Below are 8,676 nucleotides of genomic sequence, written 5' to 3'. Positions count from 1 at the left end.
CAGCAATATTCGCTGCCGTAAATCAACAACCAAGCTGACTGCCCACTTTTTAGAAAAACAGCATACCCCGAATGACATGCATTGGACGATTTTGGAAGACCTAGAAGCTGGATCGGAGACCAAGTTGTTTGAAAAAGAACAATGTTGGATTTATCGTCTAGCCACTAATGAAAACGGGCTCAACGACGATATACCATGGGGATCAGTGATGAGGCGTTGACTAAACTATATGAGCTCTTCTTAAATGTTCGGAATGTCCATTGGGGTCTTCGTCCTTACATATAGGGTGTTCCCATTTACACACCTTCTATTTTACCAACTACCTGATCGGCACTTTCGTATCCTGATGCACATTATTCTGACTAGGGTCTTCTGACTGTGTATGTGGAGTTAGTAAGTCCACCTCCCAATGTGTCACTGTGAGCACTGATCAGAACCCTCAGTGCTGACTTCTTAGTGAATTCATACTGCCACATCTGGCTGTAATGTTGTCCATTTTCAGTTGGACTAGGATAATAAGGGATTTAAATTATCCCCGTTTGTGCCTTATTCATAGAGCTATATCCAGATTTACAACTATTGGTTACCATCACGACTTATTATTTTTTCAGATTGCTTCCAAATGTTGACCCCATTTGGCTGGAAGCTACTACCTTTTTCTTGCTTCTGCTTAAATACTTTTAACTTTCAATTAAACATTTGTGGCAGAAAGGGGACTCGAACCGCGATCCTCAGAGAAAGGTTTGTGGGACACTTCTCCTTTAAGACAATGTCTCCACGCCCACTGCCGTCCGATCACGTCTGTCACTTGACCGGAACTATCTCTGATACTAATAGATGTTGCCCAGAGACTGTACTCACCTACGGGCTGACGGTAATCCTGAATGTAGGTAGTATACGGGGAGTCGCGAGTGCAATAGTAAGTAATCCGACCGCTAGGCAATCTAGCGGTTTGCTTTTGTTTCCAACAATCGAAGGTAATGGAGGGGGAGGTAACACCATGTCTTCCTTTCTCTGTTAGATTTGACACCGCGTGAAACATACCCGCGCCGTCATAACGCAGGAAGAGAGCACTTCTTCCTTGATCTGTGAGTGCGTATGTCCTCTGCCCAAGCGCTACCGAATCATTAATTACAAATCATGTTGTCGCTATGTAGCAACGCCGGTTGGCTATTACTGATGTTCAAACGTCTCTGTTATATTTTCTAACTTTGCTTAAGTACCTGAATTATGTGGTCATAGAATTTCTGCCTTATGATGCTTAAGCTAAAACGCTGGTTAAACTAACCTGTAGTTTGTGTAGAATCAACACCAATGGTTCCTCTTCTTTACTGCAATCAATTACGATTTCACATACGAATGAGGCACCCCTCCAACTAAATTATTGACTAGGAGGGTACTCTATTTTATCACATTGATAGCACCATAGTAAACAGAGGCTATGTGAAAATGTCATGTCTCTTTAAAACATTATCCAATAATGAACTATATGTTGGTCTATGTTATTATGTGTTAGTATGTCTCTTTTTTCTCCACCTTTTTCTACAGGTATCTTTGGCTACTGTGAATCACAGTGTGCCGACACGGACAATATCCGTGAGTAAACTCACTATTAATTTTCTCTTTTTCACACTAAGTGCCTCAAGGGAGGGTGCACCTTAGAGCCTGCATACCACCGGAGTGCAATTTGTTATGGTCCTGACGAATGCTGTGCAAACCTGCATTTTTGACAGCAGAAACATGTTGACCTACTATTTTATCTAAGGACGCATGTTTCCTAATTCAGAACCTAGTTTTGTCCGCATATACACGTTTTTAATCCTAATACAGGTTGGCCCACATTAAAATTTTGTTTGGGTTTCAATCCTGCATTTTTTAATACTGCACTCACATTTGAAAATCACATTTTGAGTTAAATCACTGTTACACTCATCACCAACCCGCTCCGCTGTAAATCAGGCGTTGTAGCACGCTGGGGGGGCACTCGGCCACCCCAGCGGGGACCCAATGATGAAGCATGTCACCAACTGGTGGTGAGTGAGGGTCCTTTTTACAAAGAGGTAGACTTGCCCCATCTGATGTTTGTAAACACATTAGTACATAAGGTTGCTACCTCCTGGTTGCCATTTTTGGAGTTTTCCAGTTTTGGATTTACCGTAACCTGGTAGGGGTCCAGTAGAGTCTAACATATATATACTTTGTTGCATGTTTTTTGCTTCCTATTTTTTCACTTAGTCACTCCTTAGTTGTTCGTAGATATGATGTTAGCACCCCAGGTGGCCCTCTTCCTCTAGGTCATTTGTGCGCGACAATTGGAAACATTGTTTTATAATTGCGTTTTTTATTTGCCAGGTAGTTTATCGATCCTTCCAGCCAGTTTTCGATTGCTAAACCCAGTGTTTCCACCGCTTTTTCCTTGTAACCTTGCACGGGTTGGTGGTCTCTCCATAAATTGACTTAAGCATACATTTTAAGCTTCCGGCTGGGGCTGTTAGCACTTGATAGTAATACTTTGAATGCGTTCCCAGGAATTCCTTACTTTGTTGCCTTAGGCCAAGCTCCAAATGAATTAGGCTGTTGCGAGTATATTTGGGAAGTTTAAAAATGCGTTTGTGGGCCAGGCAATGCACTTTGTCCCACATTGCATCCATTTTGCCTGGAAATGCCTGCTGTGCATAACCTGCAGTTGCCTTAATTTTAGCTTGTATTACTTTTCTAACGGGATGACGTTGGACTGTGCATTAACTCATTTAATTTGCATAGCGAAAAGATTGTTGACTGTCCTCTGTCCTTCATTTTGTACATATGTGATATTTCTTTACCTGTTTCACTTAGCCAGCACCCGAGATAGTTGTACAATCTCGTGGTATTAATGATTACCTTACCCACATGCCATTTCAATAAAGCTTTTTTGGAGAAATGGCCAAAAATTACTACTTTCGTTTTTTGAGCATTTATTGTAAGCTCAATGCTTTCATTGTACTTATTTAGGGTGTTTAGGCCTCTTTGTAGCCCGATTTTTTGTGGTCCATTACCACTAAGTCGTCTGCGTATTGTAAAATTTGCAGTTTGTTGTTCCCGGTTTTCGGGGTTACGAGGCTGGCCTTAAGAAGCTTCTTCCCCAGATCGGCGGTGTATAGATTAAACAGCGTGGGTACACATCCCTGTTTTAATCTGCAGTTTGTCAGGCACTTCTTTGTTAGGGTGTTATCCGCTAGCTTCACTTTGATCCAGGTGTTACTGTTTAGTGAGATATTGGCATTGAGGAAACCTGCTGGAATATGCCAATTACTCAATTTTTCCCAGAGCTTATGTCAGGGTACCACATCAAAGGCAGATGAGTAGTCAACAAAGCATGCAAAAACTGGTTTATTGTTTTTGCAATTAGCTTGGTGGCTCAGATATGACATAGCCACAATGTTATCAATTGTGGAGCAGCCCTTACAGAATCCAGTCTGATAGTGGGGGAGGATTTAATCCATCTAGTTAGTTTCTTCAGTAAGGTGCTAGCATAGGCTTTTCCTTCAATGTCAAGGAGGGCAATTAATCTATAATTTTTTGGGTCTGTATTGTCCCCTCTCTTGACGATTGGATTCAGGAAAGACCCCCGCCATGAGTCTGGCACTTTTGTTTTTAATCTACATTTGATGAACAGTTTAGAGAGAATTTTACCCCAGTAAACAGGATTTTCTCTAAAGATTGCTCCTGGGAGTCCGTTGGGCCCGGGTGCCTCATCTCTTCTTATCCTTTTTATTACTTGTTTGACTGCGGTACCGTCTTGATCGTTGCCCAGGGATTCCACAGGGGCCTCCTGTCTGTATCTTCACTATATACAGGAGGGACCTCATGGTTTTCAGGGTCTATGGAAACTGCTTTCTCAGTATACATTGAAGCGACGTGTCTCAACCAAGCATTCAGCTAGAATAGAATGTCTCATTATGAGCTCCTTAATATGTTGTTGTAATACGTGCACATTTGCATTGTATTTTCATGGGCTGGGATACATACACAGTTATAAGATAGGAAAAACATTGAGAAATTGTCAAAATGTCAGGTCCCTACTCTTTTACTTCAGAGAGTTTGGAAATAAATCAAAATATCTACTAAAAAAAGAAATGAAGAGACAAGTATTATTACATATAACATGGCACTGAACATTTCTAGACAGTACTGGACCAGGGGTCTATAAAAACTTTAAAACCATATCTGCTGGTGTTCCTTGATCTGTGGACTGTTTGTGAATGTTTGATTGGATCAGATGCTCCGTCCATCACCACCCCCTTTTGTAGGGTATGCTCAGATGTGATTCCCTTCCTCACTTTGCCACTGGATTCAAGCAAGCCGGGCTGAAATGCCAGAAACTGGTCCTCGGAAGCTTGTGTCCAGTCCAGGGAAGGCATGGCTTGGCAGTTCGGGCTGGACTGTTCCCATGAGGAACAGGGTCAGACAGATTTGCATATGCCCATGTCTGAACTGGGGTGGCAGAGTGGGCTAAAGAACGGTGATGGATTAAATCCAGATCTGTTGACTGGGCGTGAGTGTTTGATTGGTTCAGATGCTCCGTCCATCACCACCCCCTATTGTACCGCTTTGCTCCCCATAAGTTGGCAGGGTATGCTCAGACGTGAGTCCCTTGCTCACTTTGCCACTGGATTCAAGCAAGCCGGGCTGAAGACGGCTGAAATGCAAGAAACCGGTCCTCGGAAGCGTGTTTCCGGTCCAGGGAAGGCATGGCCTGGCAGTTCGGGCTGCACTATTCCCAAGAGGCACAGGGTCAGACTGATTTGAATATTTCAATGTCTGAACTGGGGTGGTAGAGTGGGCTAAAGAACGGTGACGTATTAAATCCAGATCTGTTGACTGGGTGTGAGTGTTTGATTGGTTCAGATGCTCGGTCCATCACCACCCCCTTTTGTACCGCTTTGTTTGCCATAAGTTGGCAGGGTATGCTCAGACGTGAGTCCCTTGCTCACTTTGCCACTGGATTCAAGCAAGCCAGGCTGAAGACGGCTGAAATGCCATAAACCGGTCCTCGGAAGCTTGTTTCCGGTCCAGGGAAGGCATGGCTTGGCAGTTCAGGCTGGACTGTGTCCATGAGGCACAGGGTCAGACTGATTTGCATATGGCCATGTCTGAACATGGGGTGGCAGAGTGGGCTAAAGAATGGTGATGGATTCAACCCAGATCTGTTGACTGGCTGTGAGTGTTTGATTGGTTCAGATGCTCCGTTCATCACCTCCCCGTTTTGTACATCTTTGTTCGCCGTAAGTTGGCAGGGTATGCTCAGACGAGAGTCCCTTGCTCACTTTGCCACTGGATTCAAGCAAGCCGGGCTGAAGACGGCTGAAATGCCAGAAATCGGTCCTCGGAAGCTTGTTTCCGATCCAGGGAAGGCATGGCTTAGCAGTTCGGGCTGGACTGTTCCCATGAGGCACAGGGTCAGACTGATTTGCATATGGCCATGTCTGAACTGGGGTGGCAGAGTGGGCTAAAGAACAGTGACGGATTAAACCCAGATCTGTTGACTGGGTGTGAGTGTTTGATTGGTTCAGATGCTCCGTCCATTACCACCACCTTTTGTACTGCTTTGTTCGCCGTAAGTTGGCAGGGTATGCTCAGACATGAGTCCCTTGCTCACTTTGCCACTGGATTCAAGCAAGCCGGGCTGAAGACGGCTGAAATGCCATAAACCCTTCCTCAGAAGCTTGTTTCCGATCCAGGAAGGCATGGCTTGGCAGTTCGGGCTGGACTGTTCCCATGAGGCACAGGGTCAGACCGATTTGCGTATGGCCATGTCTGAACTGGGGTGGCAGAGTGGGCTAAAGAATGGTGATGGATTAAACCCAGATCCATTGAATGGGTGTGAGTGTTTGATTGGTTCAGATGCTACGTCCATCACCACCCCGTTTTGTACCGCTTTGTTCGCCATAAGTTGGCAGGGTATGCTCAGACGTGAGTCCCTTGCTCACTTTGCCACTGGATTCAAGCAAGCCGGGCTAAAGATGGCTGAAATGCCAGAAACCGGTCCTCGGAAGCTTGATTCCGGTCCAGGGAAGGCATGGCTTGGCAGTTCGGGCTGGACTGTTCCCAATAGGCACAGGGTCAGACTGATTTGCATATGGCCATTTCTGAACTGGGGTGGCAGAGTGGGCTAAAGAACGGTGATGGATTAAACCCAGATCTGTTGACTGGGTGTGAGTGTTTGATTGGTTCAGATGCTCCGTCCATCACCACCCCGTTTTGTACCGCTTTGTTCACCATAAGTTGGCAGGGTATGCTCAGACGTGAGTTTCTTGCTCACTTTGCCACTGGATTCAAGCAAGCCGGGCTGAAGACGGCTGAAATGCCAGAAACCGGTCATCGGAAGCTTGTTTCCGGTCTAGGGAAGGCATATCTTGGAAGTTCGGGCTGGACTGTTCCCATGAGTAAGCATGGGAGAATTTTGCGAATTTGCGATCCGCGAATTTGCGGATTTGCAAATTCGCGATCCTCAAAATTCGCGAATTTGTGCGAATTTGCGGATTTCTTGTTTTTTTGCATGTTCGCGGGGTTTTTTGCGTGTTCGCGGGGTTTTTTGCGTGTTCGCGGGGATTTTTGCGTGTTCGCAGGGATATTTGCGTCTTCGCGACCCGCTTGCATAGCGAAGTTACCCATGCAGTCGTTTATGGGAGAGGGAGAGAGAGATAGATAGATAGATAGATAGATAGATAGATAGATAGATAGATAGATAGATAGATAGATAGATAGATAGATAGAGAGAAAGAGAGGGAAAGAGAGAGGGAGAGAGAGAACGAGAGAAAGAAAGAGAGGCCGGATCTCTGAAGGGCCAGATTCCTGAGTTGCCCCTACAGAACATACAGCTTTTTATTTTTAGCAAAATGCATATGAAAATTGTGCTGTAAAGGTCTCTTTCAGTTTAACCCCTCCTGACAACTCAAAATGGGTGTATTTGCCATCCTCTCCCTTCTTCCTGTTTTTTATATCTGTAAGTGCTTCCTGATGAGGTTTAATTCCTTGGACAGGTGCCTCGTTGCCTACTTGTAACTATTCTCTGACCCTGCTTCAAGGGTCAGAGCAGGGTCAGAGAATAGTTGCAAGTAGGCAACGAGGCGCTAGGAAGCAATTAGCAGGTGTCCAAGTTGAAGTTAATTTGTTTGTAACCCTTTTGTAAAAGGTTACAAAGAAATTAGGTTCAACTTTTGCACCTGCTGCTGTAACCCTTGCTAGGCTGAAAATTCGTCCCCGCTGAGTCGCGAATTTTACCGCGATTACGCGAGATTCGCGGAACGCGAAATCGCAGAAAATCCGCAAATTCGCCCGCGAAACGGATTTTACGCCCACCCTTACCCATGAGGCACAGGGTCAGACTGATTTGCATATGGCCATGTCTGAACTGGGGTGGCAGAGTGGGCTAAAGAACAGTGATGGATTAAACCCAGATCTGTTGACTGGGTGTGAGTGTTTGATTGGTTCAGATGCTCCGTCCATCACCACCCCCTCTTGTACCGCTTTACTCTCCATAAGTTGGCAGGGTATGTTGAGACGTAAGTCCCTTGCTTACTTTGCCACTGGATTCAAGCAAGCCGGGCTGAAGATGGCTGAAATGCCAGAAACTGGTCCTTGAAGCCTGTTTCCGGTCCAGGGAAAGCATGGCTTGGGAGTTCAGGCTGGACTGTTCCCATGAGGCACAGGGTCAGACTGATTTGCATATGGCCATGTCTGAACTGGGGTGGCAGAGTGGACTAATGAATGGTGATGGATTAAAACCAGATCTGTTGACTGGGTGTGAGTGTTTGATTGTTTCAGATGCTCCGTCCATCACCACCCCCTTTTGTACCGCTTTGTATCTTCACTATATATGGGACGGACCTCATGGTTTTGCGGGTCTATGGAAACTGCTTTTTCAGTATAGATTGAAGCGACGTGTCTCAGCCAAGCATTCAGCTAGAATAGAATGTCTCATTATGAGCTTCTTAAGATGATGTTGTAATACGCACACATTTACATTGTATTTTCATGGGCCGGGATACATACACAGTTATACGATTAATTAATTAATTAATTAATTGCAGGTTTATATAGCGCTAGGATCGACTCCCGGAGGAGTATCTCCGCGCTTCGACCGCTGCGAAACCCTTCCTGGCTTCCCTGAGAGATGGTCCCTTAATGGGTATCTCCAGGGTGAGACCAGGCATCCCCGGCGGTCTGGTGGGGCCGTTAGTGAAGATGAGGCAAGCTAATGCCCAGAGTTGCGGAGTGTGATCGCTGATCAGAGTGGGCACCGAGGCGAGAGAATTATCGAGTCCGCTGACCCTGGTCCAGAAACCTGCCGCGTCGGGAATCGAACCCTGGTCCCGGGCCGTCCTCTGCTCTCGGGTCTGCCGCCTCTAACCAGTGAGCCACACTACTTCACGATAGGAAAAACATTGAGAGATTGCCGAAATATCAGGTCCCTACTCTTTTACTTCAGAGAGTTTGGAAATCAATCAAAATATCTACTAAAGAAAAGAAATGAAGAGATAAGTATTATTACATATAACATGGCACTTAACATTTCTAGACAGTACTGGACCAGGGGTATATAGAAACTTTAAAACCACATCTGCTGGTGTTCCTTGCTTGTTCATTGCTGTTGCTTCATACATATATCAAACATACATCCATGGATAGATGGCC

Source organism: Lissotriton vulgaris, unplaced genomic scaffold (genome assembly GCF_964263255.1).
Source record: "Lissotriton vulgaris unplaced genomic scaffold, aLisVul1.2 SCAFFOLD_6090, whole genome shotgun sequence".
In the NCBI taxonomy this organism is placed as follows: domain Eukaryota; kingdom Metazoa; phylum Chordata; class Amphibia; order Caudata; family Salamandridae; genus Lissotriton; species Lissotriton vulgaris.
Note: the sequence above shows the minus strand (reverse complement) of the source record.